The following is a 22,886-nucleotide window of genomic DNA, read 5'->3' as shown; positions in this document are numbered from 1 at the left end:
GTCACAGGTCACGGTGGAAGCAGCAGCTTGGGTTGACAAGGCTGGAGTGAATAGCACTGATGCTGGTAGACCTGGGATGTGGTGTGGGATGCAGTGATGCTTGGTGTACCTCACAAGCAGTGTCTGCAGGCCATGGGCAGGCAGCAGCGTCAATGTCAGTGTGGAGCGTCATCGTCGCTGGTACCAGGGCTCTGATGTGAAGCTAGGTGATGTGACGTGCGGTGCCCAAAGGACACGGTGAAAGGAGTGGCTCAATGAAGGCATCGGTGAGACCAGGTGTGCATTGTGAAGCGGGCGATGCTTCGTGCGGTGCCGTCAGGTCACAGTGCGGGCAGCAGCGGCAATGTCAGTGTGGAGCGTCATCGTCGCTGGTACCAGGGCTCTGATGTGAAGCGAGGTGATGTGACGTGCGGTGCCCACAGGACACGCTGCAAGGAGTGGCTCAATGACGGCATCGGCGAGACCAGGTTTGCATTGTGAAGCGGGCGATGCTTCGTGCGGTGCCGTCAGGTCACGGCGCGGGCAACAGCGGCAATGTTCCTTTTTCTTCTGTTGCAGCACGAGCAGGCAGATCCCAGTGCGAGTGAGCAAATGAAGTCATAGTCTCTGATGCTCCGGTGACTTCCAACAGGAGAGCAGCTCTACCTCAAGCCCTTGGAGTAACATAAACAGCAGAATAAAGAAAGCTCAGTCCAGTGATTTTACTGCCCAAGATAAAAGCAGCCCACAGCAGGCCAACACAGCAAAACATGCAACAAAATGGTAGTCCTTCCTGACAGCGTTTCCAGCTCTTCTTCTTGGCAGAGTCCTTAGTTCAGAGTATACTAAAGTTGTGGGGTCAGGGCCCCGATACGTAAACCAGTTTTGGTCTTTGAAGCGGGCCACCTCCAAAGAAAAGTCTTTGTTGTGCACAAAACCGGGCCTTTCCTCGATCTGCCCCCAGACACACTTCAGGGGGTAGAGACAGCATTGTATGCGGACTGGCACAGCCATATTCAGGTGTCAGTGACAACTCCTCCCAGCACTCTAGCCTGGTGATGAGCCATCATGATATGTAGGGCACACTTCAACTCCCTAGAGTGTATGTAGGAACGCCCAGCTGTCAGGCAACACAGAGGTGAATTCCCCAGGCAGGCACAGTGTGCTTAAGCGGGCAATGCCCACTTTCTAAAAGTGGCATTTTCAAATATGAAATTTAAAAACCATCTTCACTAAAATATGTATTTTTAAATGGTGGGTTCAGACATCCCAAACTCCAACTTCCTATCATCTTCTAATGGGAATCTGCACTTGAAAAGGTGTTTCCAGAGAGACCCATGTTAACCTATGGGAGGGATTGCCTTGCAATAGTGAAAAATGAAATGCACAGTCTTTCACTATCAGGACATGTAAAAACACACCACTACATGTCCTGCCTTTTATGTGCACTGCACCCTGCCCTAGGGGGCTGCCTTGGGGTTACCTTAGGGGTGCCTTACATTTAATAGTAGGGAAGGTTGGATTAGGCCTGGCAAGAAGGTGCACTTGCAAGGTTGACATGGCAGTTTAAAACTACACGCAGACACTGCAGGGCAGGTCTGACACACTTTGAGCATCTACTTGTGTGGGTGGAAAAATCAGTGCTGCAGGCCCACTATCAACATTTGATTTACAGGTCCTGGGCACACTCAGTGCACTTTACCAGGGACTTACCAGTAAAACAGATATGCCAATCCTTGAGAACCAATCAGAATTTCAATTTACACAGAGAGTAAAAATGTGAGGAAGGACACAAACATTTTGGAGATAACCCTGCAAAAATGTCAGGTCCAGTATAGTCCATGACTGTCTCTTGTCATCTAAAATTGTAATATATAAATTATATTTTTTTGTTGTACTTTCACCAGTTTATAAACACAGGTTATTGATCTTGTGGGAATTCACCTTTTAGTTTTTATACACTTATGGTGATAAGGTCAGTGTGACCTTGGTAATGGTTCAATACTTACCCTATATGGGGTTACTAAAGTCTGTGTAATTGTCATTATAGCCATGATGAAGGCTGCTGGTGTAATTACAGCGTTGACGAAACACGTGTTGGCTAGAAAACATCAAGACGTCTGAAACGGTATACGCCGATAAAGGCTTTTGGCAGAACTTACACAAAGGGAACTTACATTGGATTATTTTAGGAGTAGTTGGGACTTTTTGTTATACACTTCAGCATTTCACACTCGGTGGTAGTGATGGTAAGCAGTCATCGGCCTCTCAGGAAGATAGTGCGAGAGTGCATCAACCTTAGAAATCAACAATCACCCAGAATGGCAATAACTAATTATCCAACACAGAGCTTGTGTTTAATAAAAATAAGAACTTTAATACACTTGAAAACAAAAAACACACACTAGAAACACAAGTACTGTCTCTCTCGTTCAGGGACACTGTCTTCTGGTGTAAGCCTTCTCTAATGATGCAGTTTTCAAAAGCACATGCATTGCTACTCCCCATCCTCTGGCATTCAGGGTTTAGCACTTAGATTCAAAGATCATGTCACAAACAAGTTCTCCTTAGCTTAGTCATTTGTCAGCAGGGGTGGTTCTGCAGCACACATCGAGTACTTTCACCTTCATTGGGAAGTTACTCTTTTGGATGTGAGGGTCACAGCACTCTCATTCAGACCTGGACTAAAGTCCCTGCAGGGGCATCAATATAGGACTGACTTTCAACAGGTTTCAGCCTTGTGGACATCTCCCATGATTGCAGGCCTTCAACTTGGATATGAGTCAGATGGAGGTCACAGGGTCTGGAAGCTGCAATTGTCCTCAGGGATGATTGCACAGATGACAGATAGGGAATGATCAACTAGCAAAGCATGTAAAACAGTGGTTATGGAGACTTGAGGGTCACTGTTAGAGGGTGGTAAGTGAGGGAAATCGTCGAGAAGGAGGTCATTCGTCGAAGCCAACAAACATACACGCACTGGGCACCACCAGCACTGAAGCCAACCTTGTTCCACACTATGACTTTTTTCCACTCTCCCTTTCTGCATGTCTTTCCTTTCATCTCTTCCTCCTCTTCTGTTTGTCTTTTCTTTCATCTCTTCCATGTCTTCTGCATGTCTTTCCTTTCATCTCTTCTACCTCTTCTGCATCTCTTTCCTTTCATCTCTTCCACCTCTTCTGCATGTCTTTCCTTTCATCTCTTCTACCTCTTCTGCGTGTCTTTTCTTTCATCTCTTCCCCCTCTTCTGTATGTCTTTCCTTTCATCTCTTTCACCTCTTCTGCAAGTCTTTCCTTTCATCTCTTTCACCTCTTCTGCATGTCCTTCCTTTCACCTCTTCCAACTTTGCTGTATGTCTTTCCTTTCATCTCTTTCACCTCTTCTGCATGTCTTTTCTTTCATCTCTTCTACCTCTTCTGCGTGTCTTTCCTTTCATCTCTTCTACCTCTTCTGCGTGTCTTTCCTTTCATCTCTTCTACCTCTTCTTCGTGTCTTTCCTTTCATCTCTTCTACCTCTTCTGCATGTCTTTCCTTTCATCTCTTCTATCTCTCCTGCATTCTTTTCCTTTCTTCTCTTCCACCTCTTCTTTGTCTTTCCTTTCATCTCTTCCACGTCTTCTGCATGTCTTTCCTTTCATCCCTTTCACCTCTTCTGCATGTCTTTCCTTTCATCTCTTCTACCTCTCCTGCATTCCTTTCCTTTCATCTCTTCCACCTCTTCTGCATGTCTTTCCTTTCATCTCCTCCACCTCTTTTTTTCCCTCTCAGTTTGTTCTCTTTTACTTTGATGCTGTCTGTGTTTTCACAGCTGTGTACCCTCACACACTGTCCTGTTGAAAGGGGTCTGTGTACGCAGGGGCTGCACTTTAACCTCTGCCCTGGCCTGTTACTCTGTAAGGAGGCATCTAGCGCCTAAACACAGCAGATCAAGCTGGCTTTGGCCACCACTGCCCCTCAGGGGCGTCACCCACCTCTCTCAATTACTAGTTCACGTGACTTCCTGGAACTAAGCAACTGCCATCTTATCTAGTCAATGTTTCATCATATATATGTCTTGATTACCTTGTTATCAGGACCAGGTGTTAGCCGTGCCCTGTGCCACACCTATAGTCTTCTGTACATTGAGCTCAGCACGATAAAGATGCTGCTTGCACTTTCATTTATGGTTTTATATAGGGCGAAAGTCAGCACCCTGCGTAAGAGAAGAATCCTTTCGATAAACGTGCATTTGTCGCCCTCTTGTGTCGAACAGCAGTGCTGCATCTGTTAGTGAAATTGTATTGAGAGCATATTAACAACAAATTGTGCAATGCTGCACAAAAGCAGCTAAGTTGAGTGAACTCCCACATTCTACGAAGTACATATATATTAGACCTGAAATCCCAGACTTTTTGTCTTCAGTTCTGTTTTGCGGAAATCGTTTGTTAGCATTCGGTCTCTGTACACTTTCTCTCTGCTAGCCAGATCTAATGTGCTTTTTTCACTATTCTAAGGCTATACCTCCCATGGATTATCACTGGGTTACCGTATTACATTTACTAATGTCTAACTTCCGTTTGGGAACAGATATGGAAATATTGTTTCCACTCAAATAAATTGCAGTTAAAAATCCTCTTTAGTGGTAAAGTCAGATTTTAAGCTACCATTTTGAAAATGCCACTGTAGGAAAGTTGCAAGTAACAAGTCAGTATGCGAATGCAGTGCTTCCCTTCATTTGCTGACCATTTTACATGTAACAATGTATTCATATGATGCGCGCGAACAGCGCTGTGAATCGATCCTTTTTGGTTGTATCTTGATAGGAGCTGTGATTGGGACGATTCACAGCGCTGTTCGCGCGCATCATATGAATACATTGTTTCATGCATTTGCATACTGACTTGTTACTTGCAACGCAACGCATCATCCCTACGCGAGTTTTGCACCCCAGTGAGTTTCTCAGCTGCATTAAGTTTATGACAAAGACAAAGGATTCATCACTCTGGCTGTAAGAAGCCTGGATGGGCAGCAGGAGGCGTTTGAAACTGTCGAATAAAGCATTCTGCTGCAATCATGTCTCTGGAGTGATTAAATACACAGGAAAATGGGAGAAATAAGGATTGATAAAATTATTGGCATACAGTGATAAAATGGATTATTTGAGATGAAGGGGTGTACTTTCAAGGATTTGTTTCCCCGTTACGCAGTGCGACTGTAGGAAAGTTAGCATTTTTCTTCCCTAAACCAACTGTGCCTTTTCGCCAGTGTCCTGGGTCACATGAGTGTGAATGGCTGTGGGTTGTGTATTGCTTCCCGACATTGAGACAAAAGAGACTTAGTCGCCTGACACCAGGCCTGCCCTTGCCTTTGTCACTCTAGACAATTAGGATCCAGGGAAGCCTTGAGCACAACCAGTTTTTGGTGTGGGCCAGAGGGTTCTCTACTCAGAGGGTAGCACCAGGTATAAAAGTGAGATTTTCAGAATGTCTCATTAGAACACTCGTCGACTTGTGAAAGTCAGAAAAAGGACAGTCCTCCTGTTTGACTAAGAGAGACTACCGTGCTGACAGAAGGAGGAAGATTAGACCTGCATGCCCTGAACTCAAGCTACCCAAATTGAATTCAAGAAGTGGTTAATTGACCAGCTGTGTGAATTACAGGGTCACAACTAGCTTACGGAGACCTCCCTATTACCTCCCAGCTGATCACCACCAACTTAACTTGTTTGGACCTGCCTGAGCCCTGCTACTGCCTCTGCTGGAGTAAGTCATGATTCCCAAGAAGTGCCCCATTAGGTCTTGTGTCCTTCACTGGCATTAGTGTGAACTCCTCCAGAAGAAAAAAAAATGCTGATGTTTTGGACTCCTTGTGACCAGAACGTGCTCTGTTTGCAGACAAAATCAACCAATGTCTTCCAACGTGAACCTCCAGAATGATCTGCTCTGTGCACCAAAAGTGACTGGCTACGATAACGAGCAATGCGAGGCCTGTATTTGACACCAACAACAACAGCCCGCATTGATCGCCACCATGAAGCTCCAGCGATGACTGGGTATTGACTCTACAGCAATGACTGTCCAAGAAGCTCGACCTCATCTTCATGTTGACAGCGACCCCTACCAATGCGAATGGCACTTTGAGTGCTGCATAAATACATTACACATTGCCTCTAAGTTAAGCCTGACTACATTTCGTGCCAAGCTACCCAGGGTTAACCCCATGTTAATTTGCTGACTTTTTGTGCTTCACCCTGCAAGGAATTGTGGCTGTTGCTTGGCCAGTGCAGACCCCCAACGGGTTATACCAAGGCAAAATCCACCTCACCTCTGAAGGCAGCCCTCAACTCTGTGTCTCACCTAGCCTCTGGCTCAAGATATCATCCTACTACCCCTGTCCAGTCCTCACTCAATTGTTTCCCAATTAAAGCAAGAACCACCTACAAAATGTCCTGCATCATCCACAAATGTCTTTATGAACGCTCAACAAACATCTTTTCAAGCAAACTCACCATGTCCGGTGGCTCCAACTTGCTCAAAATATCACACTTGTTACTACCGGAGACCGCATACTTAAAAAAGTGAAGAGTCTAAAACAATCATTCAAAGGGTCCTCCCAGAAAATGTGGAATGCTATCCCTCCTGCGAACAGGACCAGCACACCACCATGCGACCGTCAATGATTCTCCTCCATCTTCTGCCTCAGTTGAATGTTATTGATGCACCACTTCCCTTGCTTTCTCATTTCTCTCCCTTAGACTTTATGCCTGCTACTTCCATTGTTTGCTGAAATTTGTTGACCGTAGGACTCAGAGCACAATACCACTGCTTAACAGTGCTCAGACGTTTGTGTTCACTCCCCTAATTATGGTTTTGTTGGCATATACCAAATTGGTATATTTAATTTACTTGTAAGTCTCCCGTAGAGTGGTATATGATATACCCAGGGCCTGTAAATTAAATGCTACCAGTGGACCTGTAGCACTTAGTAGCACGCTAAAACATGTTGCAAGCCTGCCATTGCTGCCTGAGCCCAGTTTTACACTATCATGTGGACTTGGCATTTAGACCCCGTTGCCATATATAAATCACTCCTAAGGTAAGCCCTCAGTTGCCCAATGGGCAGGATGTTGTGTAATTAAAAGGTTGGATATGTACATGTGCATGTAAAAACTCCTACAATTGTTTTTCACGATTGTGAAGGATACCCCTCCTATTGGATATCACTGTAGACTCCTTATTATAGTTGATAAGATGTAATTCCTAATTGAAAGCAGGTAGCTATCTCATGTTTGGCATCTATGAAATCGTAATGATAAGCCCACATTAATGGTAAAGTCTGATTTTTAATGATCTGGACCAAGCCTGAGTGAGTCCTGATCCCCCAAGAGGGGTCCTACCAGTGAACATGCATTCATAAAAGTACATAGGACACAAAATCTGGGAGTCACTTTGAGGCAGCAGGTTCCTAAATCACAGGCTTACTTGCTGTTTGCTTTGTGGGAATAAGGACTGCAGTTGTCCTCTACGTAAGACTCAGTCCATTTCTCTCTCCAAGTATAATAGAGGAATAATGTAGAGGGCTGAGAGCCCTACCAAGCACTAAGGTGCATATTTATGACAGCTTTGTGTGATGATTACACCACGCAGCGTGGTACATGCATAACGCAACACTCTAAGTCATATTTATGAAGCCACACAAAGCCACTTTCATGGCTTTCAATGGTTTTAAAAAATATGGAGCAATGCAACACAGCGCAAATCGCTGTGTTGTATTACCCTGTGGAAGGGAAGCTTTCCATGTGTGTTGCAGTGTGGGTATTAAAAAGCTAATCTTATGTTCTTGACTCATTCCCAGATTTACCAAACCTGATAAACCTAGGAATGTGCCAACAAGATACGACTTGATTGTACCTGTCTGGAGATTATTTTGATTTTATTGTGAGATTTTAATTAAGGAACAATAAATTATCTAACTTAAATCTAACTAGACACACCTAATTGACCCCATCCATAGTAACACTCTTGGAATCTACATTCAGGTATCACAAAGTTAGCAGGTGCTGAACATAGATAACATAAACAGGAGTATGTCGATCAATAAATTGCTGATTGCAAATCAAGTGCATTTTCCATATAAGGCTTTAAGCTGCTGAATGAGTCAACAGGGGACGTTTAATTCCTGTAATTCACTCTGATCTATTGCCCTAATCTTGATAAGAGGTTTGTTTTCAGAGAACTTCAAGTTTGACCGTAATTAAATTTTTTGCCACAACTTCATTTACTTGCATGCATACACAAGCAACACCTTGCCCTCCCCTCTTTGGCTTCCTGCCTTTAAATCATATCATGGGGAGCAAAAACACAATGGATTTAGGCACAGATCTCTGTAATGGGGTAAATGTATGACATTGTTCTGCATTCTGCCCATCAATTCGTCGTTTTGCGTTTAAATCATATCCAGTACCCAGCCAAAACATCCTAACCCTGTAAAACCTTTCAAAACACTTATGATAGATTTCCCTAAAGGGATCTCTACTTGTTGATTACATGAACAAAATTCTCTACGTCCTCCATGACACAACAGTAGGAAGGTGGAATCTGACTGTATGGTTGCTCCCAATTTTGCCCGGTGTTTTGCTGGTTTATGACTTAGTTGGACTGGGATCCTGCTATTCAGGGCCCCAGTCTAACTGCTTTCCCCTTAAAATGGTTTCCATGTACATTAGGTACATATCTAATTGGATTCTGGATTGCCTTAAAAGCCCCTAGTATATGGTATACTATGTACCTAGGGCATAGGTACCTCAGAGGCCTACCAGGGGCTGAAGCATGTATTATGCCACCCCTCGGAAGCCCTACAAAATGGCACAACATGACTGCTACTGCAACCTGGGTAAGGGTGTGCTTGCACCCCTTACTGTGGTATTGGCTACATATATCACTACCTGATAAAGACACATATAAACCTATAAGCCACTTCTATGGCAGGCCTTGACAATCCTGAAGTCAGAGTGCTTGGTTTTAGGTGAGAGGGTGCCCAAGCATGAGCTGAGCCCCTCTTCAGCATTCAGAAATACTTCCTTATGGCTGTTCTGTGATACAGCCATACCATATACTCTTAAGTGCATTATAACCTCGCAGTAAATGCTAACTTTGGGATGGCTGCATCAAAACATGTCGTACTTGGTGTCAAACACTTTGGAATACTACCCTCCCTCCAGTCCTGGCAGCGGGGGTAGCATTCCACCCTTCTAGAGCGAGAGACATGTTCACACTGGCTAAACCCGGTTAAAACTTTCCAAAGCCCTGGCATCACAAAATGGATGCCACTGCCACAGACACGGGTCTGGCCTCCTGCTGCTGAGGGAAACTCTGGCAGGCGAGGCCTGGACAGTAGGTGTTCTGTCACAGGGAGTTGTAACCACCTCCCCAGACATGCAGATGTGTATTGGGGCAGGGTGGGTGCATTCAGAGAATGATCTTGAGACACTGCCTGGGGCACACAAGGTGTCACTGTGCATAGCCCAGTTCAAACCGGTTGCAGGGGCTACGTGCCCCTGCTCTGGTGTGAAACTGGACAAAGGAAATGGGTGTAACCACCCCTCTTTCCAAGCCTACCCATAGGTGGGGCCTTAGAGTTAGTCCATCCCCTAAACTTACTATAAGTATAGGAATCCAGTCACTAGGACTTTAGACTACCCTGGACAAAACTCTGCAACATATATCCTGGACCTTCTACATTCTATCCTGACTAGAAGATGGAAGAAATCTCCCTTGGGGTCAAGGAGTGACTCCCCTGCTTGGCAGGCACCAAAGAAGCAACTGATCGGTCTGCATCGCTGAAGCTCCCGCCGGACGCTGTAGTCTTTGCATCACCAGCGGTAGATTTCCCGACTTCCCCGAGGCTACCCTGAGTCCACAGCAAAGCTACGGCCCATGGCTATCGTGGGTAACGTGGAACCGTGACCTCTGGACACAGTGAACTTTTGCAGAAACACTACCTTCCTGGTCATCCTCGAAGTTGTGCTTTGGCCTCCAAATAGCCCCAGCCTGGAGCACCTTCTGCACCGAAAATTGTTGGCCTCCACTCCACGAGTGACCCGTGGGCCAACTTCTAGTGCAACCGCTTGAGGCTCCTTCACAATTACTAGCCTGTTGGCTAGCAGGTCCACACGAAGGCAACTCCACTTTTGCTTGGGCATTTCTGGTTGCTCCAGACTTGCTCTTACTTACCTTTTCTGGGTGAATCCATCAGACCTTGCTGGTATGTACCGCAGTCATTTCTCTGCATTCCTGTGACTTGCCGTTGCCAAGGCTTGTTGGGTCATTTCTGGTTGCCGACAATGCAGCACTCGACAGACTTTGTAGTACAGCTCGAATCCTGCTTGTAGACTTCATGAACACCTCCTGGACCGTGTGGCTGAAGAGTCAAGACACCCATCAACTCACCTGAAGCACCCAATGTCTGTGGGCAGTGGTCCATCCTGCCCTAGGTCACTGGCACGTGACCCAGACTCTGTCCCCTCTGATTTCAGGTTCCTTACATCCTAGATCCAGGCTTGGATCTCTCCGGACACTTCTCCTCTACACGGCAGCAGCAGTTCTTTGCAGGCTTCCATTGGAATCGACGACGCGACCCAACACCAAAAAACACCTATGCACCCAGCTTCCCTGGGTGAGGTAACTCGAGTACTCCAGTGCTCCTGTGGGTGTTGGCCCTAGAACCCCTTAAGTCTAAAGGGGTTTGCTCAAAGTCCTCCTCTAAGTGTCCTTTATCTTGAAATTTTCCAACCGGACCTTTCCCCATTGAAGTCAACAGTAATCCGCGGCTGTGTTCACACAGTGCACGCGTCCCCTGTGGGCCCGCTGTGTCACTACCTTGGGTGGTTCCTTGTGGCCCCAGCACTTCTACAGGCTCTAGGCCTTGTGTCTAGTCAAGTTTTGGTGTCGGAAATCGTCTTCGTTTCTAATGGCGATCTGCTGCAAACTGCTGCTGCCATCGAAGAGAATAGTGTCCGGTGTGATCCAAGCGTGGAACAAAGTTGAGAAGAACCTGAAAGCAGAGGGAACAGAGTCTGGATCACTAGCCAGTGACCAGGAACACGATAGGCGGATGCCCACAGATGTCGGGTGATTTCAGGTGAAGAAAGTGAAGCTTGACTCTTCAGTCAAAAGGACCAGGAGGCGTTGACGACAACCAGGATCTGGAATCGAGCTGTCCCACAAAAGATGTCGAGTGCTGCAGTGTTGGTGTCCAGATTGGACCCAACAAGCCTTGGCAACAGCAATCACGCAGTAATCAATGAAATGCTTTGGTGCAGACCAGCAAGGTCTGAGGGACTCACCACGTGGTGGAGAGTCAGGGCACATCTGGAGAAACCAGGGAAGCCCAAGAAAAAGTAGAGTTGACTTCACAGGGACCCACCAGTCGAAGGACCAGGGATCGCGAAGGAGCCTCAAGCAGAAATGCAAGAAGCAGGCTCACGGAACACTTGTAGAGTGTAGGCCCACAATCTTCAGTACAAATGGTGGTCGGGGCTTGGGCTACACATAATTAAAAGCATAACTTCAGGAGACATCAAGAAGTCAATGCACTAGCAAATGCGCATGGTGTCCAGGAGTTCCAGTTCCACGTCACTCGTGAGGTCTGTGGATCTCAGCTTCGCTGGGGACTCGGATTGGCCTCTGAGCTGCAGGTACTTTGGAGTCCGTTGGGAGCTTCGAAGATGCAGATCATCAAATGCTTTGTTGGTGCCTGCAAAGCAGGGGAGTCACTCCTTGACCCCAAGGGAGATTTCTTCAGTCCTCTAGTCTTGAGTAGAGCGTTGAAGTTCCAGGATTCAGTTGCAGAGCTTCATCCAGGGATATCTAAAGTCCTGTTGCCAGGGGTTTCTTACTTATACCTAAGAAAGGGGTTGGACATACTCTGGGGACCCACCTATGGGAGGGTTTGGAAAGAGGGGTGGCTACACCCATTTCCTTTGTCCAGTTTCACGCCAGAGCAGGGGCTGGTAGAACCTGCAACCGGTTTGAACTGGACTATGCACATGGACACCAAATGTGCCCCCAGTGCAGACTTGAAAGCACTCTCAGAGTGCACCCACCCAGACCCAATACACTAAAGCCTGTCTGGGAGGTGGTTATACCTCCCTGTGACAGGAAACCTATTGTCCAGGCCTCCCCTTCCGGAGTTTCGGTCAGCAGCAGGAGGCCAGACTTGTGTCTGTGGCTGGAGCATCCATTTTGTGATGCCATGGCTCTTTAAACTTGTTACCGACTAGACCGGTGTGTACATGTCTCTCCCACTAGCAGGGTGGAATTCTATCCCCACTGCCAGAACTGGCAGGGGTAGGATTCCAAAGTGTTTGACACTAAACACGACATGTTTCCATGCAGCCATTCCAAAGTTAGCATTTACCGCAAGGTTATAATACACTTAAGAGTATATGTTCAGGCTGCATCACAGAACAGCCCCAGAGAATAGGTTCCGAAGGCTGCAGAGAGACCCTGCTCATGCATAGGCACCCTCTCACACGAAACCAAGCACCCTGCCTTCAGGATTGATAAGGCCTGGCATAGAGGTGACTGATAGGTTTCTATGTGCAGTCATTTAAGGTAGATATAGGTAGCCTATATCTTAGTAAGGGGTGCATGCACCACCTTACCCAGGCTGCAGTAGCAGTCCTGTGGTGTCATTTTGGAAGGCTTCCCAGGGGTGACATAATACATGCTGCAGCCCCTGGTAGGCCTCTGGGGTACCTATGCCCTTAGTACCTAGTGTACCATATAATAGGGACTCACAAGGGTACCCCAGTAACCAAACAGGGGTGTACCTACAGTACATGCAATCATTTTAGAGGGGAAGCAGCTCAGCTGGGGTCCTGGATAGCAGGGCCCCAGCCAGACTAAGGTCGAAAAACAGTGAAACACCAGCATAGTAAGCATATCCTACTCTCCTACACAGAGGGCTTTGAATAATATGCCAAGAAAGTCCCTGGGTGGTCAGAGTCCTTACAAGATCCTGTATGGGGTTAAGATGCGTGTCCGAGACCTCAATAATGCCAGCACAGTGGTGGCAGAAACAACATTCGGCATCAATGAATGTTTGGTTGTTTTACAGGAACTGAATGATTTCCGGCACTTATCGAGCAGAGCAACATCCAAGTAAAGTGAACTGCCACTGGAGAAGTAAAGGTTGCAACTGCAAGCACCAGCTGGATTTTAAAGATCGGGGATCTGGTCAGCGAAAAGATTGTGGACAAGAAAGATTTTGGGCCATCTTCCAGAGTGCCTGTTCCTGTCCTGGCCGTTGAAGGTACATGAACTGTACTTCTCCTGCCTCTTGCCTGATACTGAGAAAACCTTTTTTTCTCTATTGATATGATCAAACCACACTGTGCAGCTAATTCTCAAGATTAGGCCATTTGGACTCGTGGTTAGCTACCAATCTCCTCTTGCTGCCATACAGGAGGCTCAGATGGAAGCTGTAACAACAAATGAATCCTGTACTCTTAAACTGTTAACCTAGGTCCTTATCGGTCAACATCTTTAGAGCTGACCAAGGGAGTGCCTCAGGGTTCCTGCCTGACCCCACCATATCTATGTCGCTCCCTTGGCCGACCTTCTTAGATACTTTGGGTTTACCCCTATTTCGTATGCTGATGACACTCAGCTTCTTTTCTCATTTAACAAATCTACTCTGTCTGCCCAGTCCACTTTTTCCTTAGGTATGATAGCAATATCCAACTGGATGAGGAGTAATTTCCTCCAACTCAATGTAGGGAAGACCGAGATCTTTGGAGAGGCCAACTGCTATGGTCATTGGACTGTTGGCCGGTGGATCTTAGTGCCCCCCCCTGCTCTAAAGACTGCGGTCAAAAATCTGGGCTTACGCCTAGACCAGACATTGACCATGAAGGACCATGTGGCCTACACCGCCGGCTCCTGTTTTCATGTGCTCGGTCTGCTGCAGTGAGTCTTTCCCTTTCTTCAAGACTTTACACGGAAAATCCTCATTCAGACACTGGTACTAAGCAGACTGGATTATTGCAATGCTTTGCTGATCTCAGCCAATGAGTCCTCACTGGGCCGATTGCAGGTAGTCCAGAACAAAGCGGCAGGTCTGGTTTCAAAATCCCCCCCCAAGATCAGCCTCCCTCTTTCTTCTTCAACAGCTCCATTGGCTTCCAATGCGCAAGTGTATTAAACTCAAAATCTACTGCACCGTTCATATGGCTGTATATGGCCTGGGCCCTGCCTACCTTGCAGAGAAACTCAATCATTACATCCCTTCTAGGGACCTACGCTCGGGAACCAAATTCCTCCTTCTGGTTACCCGGGTCGAGAAGACTAGGATGGGTGGGAAAGCCTTCTCATACCTTGCTCCTTTATACTGGAATCAGCTCCCCACCTCTCTGAGGCAATGCCCAGACAATCTTCAATTTTGACGGCTTCTAAAAACTGTGCTGTTCTAGACTCTCATTCCACCAGTCTCCTTTTGCATTTCCGCAGCACAGAGATACCCCTTCGGGGATGATTCAGGCGCTATGTAAACCTGTAAATAAATAAATAAACAAAAATCAACGATAAACAACAATGGATTTTGCCTTCCACCTGTTTTGCAAACAACTAAGACTGTGCAGTCTACCAGTAAGGAAATACAGATTTCAATTTGGAATGCTGAAAAGAAGAAAATATACATGAATATATCACAGATTGAATATACATCAAGATTAACACAACCTGCTGAGTTGCCAAAGAAAGACTGGACAGCGTCTGGATACCTCTTACACTTTGATGACTTTTCCTCCGATGAATTGCAGCAACCGCGGCCTCCAACACACCTGTCTTATGAACTGAAGGTGCATGTTTTCTACCTCTGGCTGAAAAGAACATACTTTGTTTCTGCACTGTTACACCTTTGGATTCTAATTGCATTACTATTTCTAGTTCTCTACATTGGTTTTGTGACTGTGTTATTTTTATTTCTAAATGGATACTTTGTCCTGGAATGCTCTGCATTACACATTGTCAACTTGGTCTTGAAACCACACGCATTATCAAACCATGAACAAAGATACTTGTCCCTGGTAAACATTACAGCTGTAACAGTTCCAGATAGGATTGAATGGGACAAGGTACCAATTGATGTGTATGGTCCCAATGAACTTTTACAAATTCTCCCATTGTTTAAAATTTCATTGAATGACATTTTCACCCCAGTACTATTTCTGACAATTGGGACATTAATAAAGTATACAAAATGTTAGAAGATCTAGAACATTTAACTGTATTTCCTGCTGATGAGTTTTATGATGGTGCAGCTAACTTTGATGAGATGTTCTGCTATCAACATTATGGTCATCATTTCATGCATAAGGCTAGTACACCACATGAAGTTTCCAACTTTAAACAATGAGAACATTGCCTTCACCACCGAAGGGTAGTTCAAAAGTGTTTGCAGAGAAGTTTGACTATTTTTCTGGTTATGACACATCTGAACCAGCCTAATTTTATTACAGGCTTGCACCATCATCTGCAAAGAAAAATATGTTTACAGACATCAAGCTGATTTATATTGCTTCCTTTCGTTCCCAACTCACTGTAGGAGGTTTTGACCTTTGGAGGAATACAATAGGTTCAGGGAACTGAGGCTTTATTTAGGGCATGATTGATACCGCAACAAATAGTATTCCTGAACAAAACTGTGCAACACACCACTTCTCTTGGTCTAACTAAGATAAAAGACTTGAATATACAACATGTTCCCACACTGCAAGCTTTGACAACTGGCAGCAATTCACACCATATTATAAAACAAAACTGTTGACACTATGCTGCACAAAAGTAGACATAACTCATCAGACCCCAATTGGAATGGATGGGTAGTATGGCCACTGGACACAAATAAATGTCAAGGTAGATTCCTAGGTAATATCGGAGGATTTACCGCCAATAGACTTGACATATGATTTGTGCAAAGTTAACATTCAGGGGTGGTAACGACTTACATTGTTAGAACGTTGTACCTTGATTGGATAAATACCTCAACACTGTCTCAGGTCCAACAGCATTTGTCTCTTTTATTTGATGACTTCGATTTACGAGACTTTCTTTTAAGTCCTCGGAAACCACATCAAAAGTGCTACATATATGCTGTCTATAATGAAATATGGATGCTATCTCAACAAGAAGCTGCTGAAAGGCTCTGTGAGATTGACAGGGCTAACTTAGAACAAGCTCAGGCAGTTGTAGACAATGGTATGACTAACTTATCATCTAGAATGTATTCCCTGGGTAACATTGTATTATCCGCAATAGATGTGCTTCAGCAAGGTTTGTCTATCCGACAACATGGACAGTCCCAGCTTAGCTTGGTTCGATTGTTGAGCTGACATTACAAACATTATGTTCTGGCAATGTACCTTGGGGCACATTAACATCACAAATATGTTCTTTCCCTATCATTTCTCAGAACAATAGATATCTATGGCATGGATAGATGCTAGGTACACGATGTAACACATTCAGAAACTAGAGAGATTAGCTTTGACCGTTGCAGATATTGCATCCTCAGATTGGATAATCCATTTCATTATCAGTACTGTCTACGACACCATCAAGTGTGCAGATATAAAGCGTTAGATGAAGGGTACATACATGAACAATGGGAACGTCCTTTCCCATTCTGATGTAGGAATAAAGACACTGAAGTTTTTCTTAGCACCTCAGACTGCAAGAGTACTTTAAGTGGGTCTTTAGTGGGCAAGTTTGTTTTGTTGCACGGGGCATGCAGTGCGTCTGTAGCAAATTTGTCTTGCTACCTCAAAGGGTCTCCAGTGGCCGTGATACGTCCGACTTTCAGATCACTTTCAAATTGGAGTTACCCGATGTTGAACGACATGGGTTGCTGTGTAATGAAATCAGGGGATACGTATGTAGTGACCGTATCTTCCAGAGTGACATGTTGAACACAAGTCCTGTTTCCTCCTGACCGAGCAGGTAGGGAGGACAATCTGTGTACCAATGTGCGCTTTGATGCCCTGGACAAACTGAAAGCCTTATTTTTTCAAAAAAAATGTGGCCTTAACTTCGGCCAAGGAGACATTTGATCTTCAGGTGGTGCGTTCATATTTGGAGATTCAGGGGTTTCTCCGTATTAACTGTCTACGCCATTTTGGGGAGCTGGTCCATCGTATTTTTAACATCTCTAATTCAACTGGGATTGTAGGGATTTTCAGGAGCATTGGCTCTGGGTTAATAAGCACTTTCCATATGGTGTTTGATGTTATTATCACAACACCACCCTCAGAGGAACACTTGTCCACAGACCCCCGGGACCCTGACCACAGTTCAGCGAATCCATCACTGACCTCATCAGCATGCATGCCCTCACCTCCACAGACTACATCCTCCTCCTAGACCTGAACTTCCACCTCGAGAACGCCAACAACAGCAACTCCACAACGCTGATCGACAACCTCACCAACTTTGGACTCAAACAACTCGTCACGACACCCACCCACTCCACCGGACACACACTCGACCCCATCTTCTCCGCCAGCAACCACGTCACCTTCAGCCACACCACCGAACTCCACTGGAGCAACCACCACTGCATCCACTTCACCTTCGAGAAACACACCGCACACAACCAACCGCAACGTATCCCACACCGCAACTGGAAAAAAGTCACCGAAGACCAGCTCATCACCACACTCGCCCGAGACGCTCCACCTGAGCGCTCCGAGACCGACGCAGCAGTCCACAACTTCAGACAATGGATCCATGACTGCACCAACACCCTTGCCCCGATCAGGAAACCATCCAACATGCGCACCGACACGCAAGCCATCTGGTTCTACGCCGACCTCCAGAACTCCAAGCACACCTACAGAAGACTCGAGAAGCAGTGGCACAATGATCAGACACCAGACAACCACGCAGCCCTCATGAACGCCAGACGCAAACACCACCAACTCATCCGTTACGCCAAAAGAACCTCCTTCAAGGAATGCATCGACAACATCACACACAACAGCAAAGAGCTCTTCAACAACGTGAAGGAACTCGCCAGCCCCAGCTCCAGCTCCAATGACATACCGCCATCACAAGAACTCTGCGACTCCCTGGCCACCTTTTTCCACCGCAGACATCCACAACAGCTTCGACACCCAGACACCGATGACAGACACAGACACCCCGACACCCCCGACTCAACACCCACCAAACACACCAACCTTCTGCTCTCCTGGAACATCGTCAACGATGAAGACACCATCAAAACCATGAACACCATCCTCTCCGGCTCATCCTCCGACCCCTGCACCACCACATCTTCAACAAGGCAAGCTCCATCATCACACCCCAACTCCAAAATATCATCAACAGCTCCTTTGAGACCGCCACCTTCCCAGAGAGCTGTAAACACACCGAGCTCAATGCCCTTCTCAAGAAACCCAAGGAGGACCCTAAGGACCTCAAGAACTTCTGACCCATCTCCCTGCTCCCATTCCCAGAAAAAGTCATTGAGAAGATCGCCAACAGACAACTGACCAACTTCCTGGAGAAGAACAACATCCAGGACTCCTCCCAATCTGGATTCCGCAGCAATCACAGCACCGAAACCGCCCTCATCGCCGCCACTGACGACATCAGGACCATACTGGACAAAGGCGAAACCGCGGCCCTCATCCTCCCGGACCTCTCGTCTGGCTTCAACACCGTCTGCCACCACACCATGCACACACGCCTCCATGACGCAGGTATATGAGGCAAAACCCTGGACTGGATCACCTCCTTCCTCACAGGCAGAACCCAAAGAGTCCGCCTCCCCGTTCTGATCTAAAACCACCATGATCCCCTGCGGTGTACCCCAAGGATCATCCATCAGCCCAACCCTTTTTTAACATCTACATGGCGCCGCTCGCCAACATCGATTAAGCACACCACCTCAACATTGTCTTGTACGCTGACAACACCCAGCTGATCCTCTCCCTCACCAAGGACTCGGCCACCACCAAATTCAACCTCCACGAGGGAATGAAGGCCATCGCAGAATGGATGAAGACTAGCCGGCTGAAACTGAACTCTGACAAGATGGAGGTCCTCATCCTCTGCTCCACCCCCTCCGCATGGGATGACTCCTGGTGGCCAGCCACGCTGGGTGCTGCCCGACACCCACCAACTACGCACACAACCTGGGGTTCATCCTGGATTAAACGCTCACCATGATCCAGCAAGTCAACACTGTCTCCTCCTCGTGCTTCAACACCCTGCGCATGCTCCACAAGATCTACAGATGGATCCCCACTGAAACCAGAAGAACGGATACCCACGCACTCGTCAGCAGCAGGCTATACTACAGCAATGCCCTCTACACAGGAACCACGGCTACACTCCAAAAGAGACTCCAACACAGACAAAACACCTCTGCATGCCTCATCCTCAGACTCCTGTGCCACAGCCTCATCACTACCCACCTGAGAGATCTGCATTGGCTCCCGGTCAACAAGAGGATCACCTTCAAGCTCCTGACCCACGCTCACAAAGCTCTCCACAACGCCGGACCAGCTTAACTCAACGAACGACTGTCCTTCTACACCCCGAACCGCCAGCTTTGCTCCTCTGACCTCGCAACTTGCCACTGTCCCTCGCATCCGCCGTACGACCACCAGCAGCAGATCCTTCTCCCACCTCACCGCTAAGACATTGAACACCCTCCGTGCCCACCTGCACCTGACCCAGGAACTGCTGACCTTCCGGAGACTTCTCAAGACCAGTAGCTGCTCCCCCTCACCCCTTAGCGCTTTGAGATCCTCACGAGTGAGTAGCACACTCTACACATGACTGATTGATTGATATTCCATCCTTCATACACTCTGTCTTCTGAAGTCTTCTGAAGTTTATGGAGGGCTTCCGATGGTCCTGCTCATAATTACAGTGTTATTACTTTTATTATTCTTACTCCGCAATGGATATCCCAGTTCAAGAGCAAATGGAGCTGGCACTGCCTCTTGTCCTGTGGTGCTGTGAATTCATAGTGGGATTTGTTGACATACCTTTGCTTCAAGAACTGGATGAACATTGGTTTCCTTCCTTTCTGCCTGTATGGCTCTGTTGTGTACAGCCTGTGTTCCACTGCCTTTTTGCACTTACCAGTGTGTCTTGGACCTGTCATTGGGGTCGCGGTTGGTTAAACCTCTGGACATACACGTCTCTACAGCTGTCCCCTGCAGATACTGCTATTCCTATCCGCCTTCTATTAGCTGGCTTGGAATCTTAGCTCTGTTCCAACGGGTAACATAAGGTGCCTGTATTGACTCCCTTAGCAGCTGCTGTGGGGGTTGGATGGGAACATACCTGCTCTATCAAACTGTTCTGAAGTGTGCCTCTGGGAAGAACATTTGTGGACTCTGCGAACAATGATGTTTCATCTACCACCATGGAAAATGTAAACATCTGACTCTGTGTTTGGAGGCACCTTTTTATTTGGCCCATTTTCTAAGTTAGTTTTGTATTGCCCATGATTCTTGGCTTTCCTTATGCTCTGAGCCTCCAGGTAGCATGAGTACCTGAGTTTCAATGCAATGTTATCATAGCTTTTTATCATATACAGCTTTTCAGCATTTTTTAACACGTAGGCTGGTTCATAGTACTTGCTTTAGATAGCTCCTTAGCCGACATATGTGTGAGGAGTGGGTGTCATGGGCTCGAGTTAGGCCCGGTAGGATTTTGTGACATTTTACTTTAACCCGGTCCCCTTTCAAAAGTTGCCTTCTCTTTGCCACATCGATTTTGATGCACATTTCCATTCATGACACTTGGACTCATTTCTTGGAAACACTGACCTTTGCTGACACGGAACACATCATAAGAATGTTATTACACTGCCATGCCACCAAGTACAAGACCCCTCACATGCGTGATACAAATGTGATTGTTATTTCATCCATATGGCGATGCAGCTATCTATGAAATACAGCGATGGCAGCATGATCGCAGTCTCGGTCCCAGGGCAAGGATTTCTTTTTCTATATATATCCTATTATATCCAACACACAATCAAAGGAGCCACCTCTGTTGACTTAGAGGGGTCTCTGCATGCTGAAGCTTTGTTAACAGATGACTGATATCTCCATCAAGGGTGTTCAGTTCATTACCAATACGGACTCCTACACTCTTAGGCACCAGGTAACAGGGTTATATCCAGTAGGGGGGTTTCTTGGTAAAACGCACATCTGCACCCTAGACGCATAAGTTAGGGTTCTGCATAGTAGTTACCTCCTCACCTTGTCCTTATTTGATGGCCGCTACCTCCGACCAACAGAAAAAGAGAAGTCCAAATCAGCCTGGCTGCACCTAAACACCTGAATGGACTCCGCACCTTTCCAGCGCCCATGAGCTAGTGATCACTTTATCCTTCTGAGGCACTTCACTGGGATATAATGGGAACCTCTGGCACTCAAAACTTCAGAACTCACTGGATTTGGAACAAGGATGAGAAGAAAAACATTCTTTGGAAGTGCATAAAGAGAGGCTGCGACGTCGGACAGCAGCTGCTTCGTTTGGCGTTAGCCGAGTTTGAACCCTGCTCTGCTTGCCTGGCTTGGGGAAAGTTGATTCCCAGGCCCAGTCCGCATCAGAGACTCTAAGGGTCAGTTGGCTGACCTCGCAGATTGACACTGAGGTTACTAAAGCTGAAAGGGTACGAGTTGCATCTCTGGTAGCCACTGCAGACATTTTGCTACTACCAGATCCCAGGCAACCGTAAGGACAATTTGTTAATAGTCAAAAGGTGTATCTATGTCTGCCTGACCCGTGAGTGTTGCTTGTGTCCAGATTTGCCACCCAAGGTGGACACCAACCCCCACCAAATATTTTGTCCTATGACCACTGTGTTTCAAAAGCACAAGGTCTGCTTTGGCAGCACTTAGAACCCTGCATAGAAGACTTTGTGGAACCCCGAGATCCCTGGACATAGTCCCCTCCAATCACCTATGGAATGAGCACCTCACCGCATCAGGAGAATCACTGAGCATCTTTAAGCCTGTATCCGTCAGCCTCAGGACCGCTCTATAGAAGTCAATAGCAGTTGTCCTGTAAATCTTGGAAGTCACTCTAAAAACACTATGGTGGCCAGGTAACTGTCTTGAGTATTCTTCTAGCCCCCTAGACCTCATCCCTGTCAGATTTGGTTGCCCAATGCCCTGTTCCTGTGCTTGTGCTCTCCCACATGTCCACACATTCTCACGTTAGGCTGGTCAGACAATCACAGAGAGCACTGGAGACTCAGTTACTGTGGAGAGCACAGGTCCTGCCACCCCACCTGCCTACCTTTTATGCTGTCAACGTTGCCTGCATGGGTTTATCTGGCTTCCCATTCTTGGACCTGTGGGCTCCCCCATTCTATTTGGTAGCCTATGGTCGGTGCCGTCACTGCCACTGAGTCTGACTCATATGGGAAGCTGATTAAGTATGGATGTGTGGCAGGGCAGAAGGCGTTTTCACAGCTCAGGCAGCTGAGGGTAGATGTGTGGGGGGAGCTGGGTTCCGAGAGCTGGGAGTCAGTCAAGGATATTTGGGCTTTCAAGCCTTTTTGAGCCTTGGGGCTTTCTCGGATTGCCCCCTTGTCAGCGAAAATCCCTCTGTGAAACCTGCAAGACCATGAGTCTGTGGCTGGATGTGCTCTGCCCTGTGCATCGTGTGTCTGGCATTTTGAGTTTGGAGGCATTTGGCCTTGGATACTGGAAGAAAGCAGAATGAGTTAGTGCATGCAGTTGAAACATCTTGGCGATGCTATGAGGTAAAACAAGGTGTCCCATTGCAAAACAAGAGATGATTCCTAGAAATGTAGAGGGGGTCACCTGGGCTTTTGGCCCTGTGCTCGGCGGCCATCTAGGGAAACCTACCAAACACACATATTTCTG

The sequence above is a fragment of the Triturus cristatus genome, chromosome 5_1, assembly GCF_964204655.1.
Source record: "Triturus cristatus chromosome 5_1, aTriCri1.1, whole genome shotgun sequence".
NCBI lineage: Eukaryota > Metazoa > Chordata > Amphibia > Caudata > Salamandridae > Triturus > Triturus cristatus.
Note: the sequence above shows the minus strand (reverse complement) of the source record.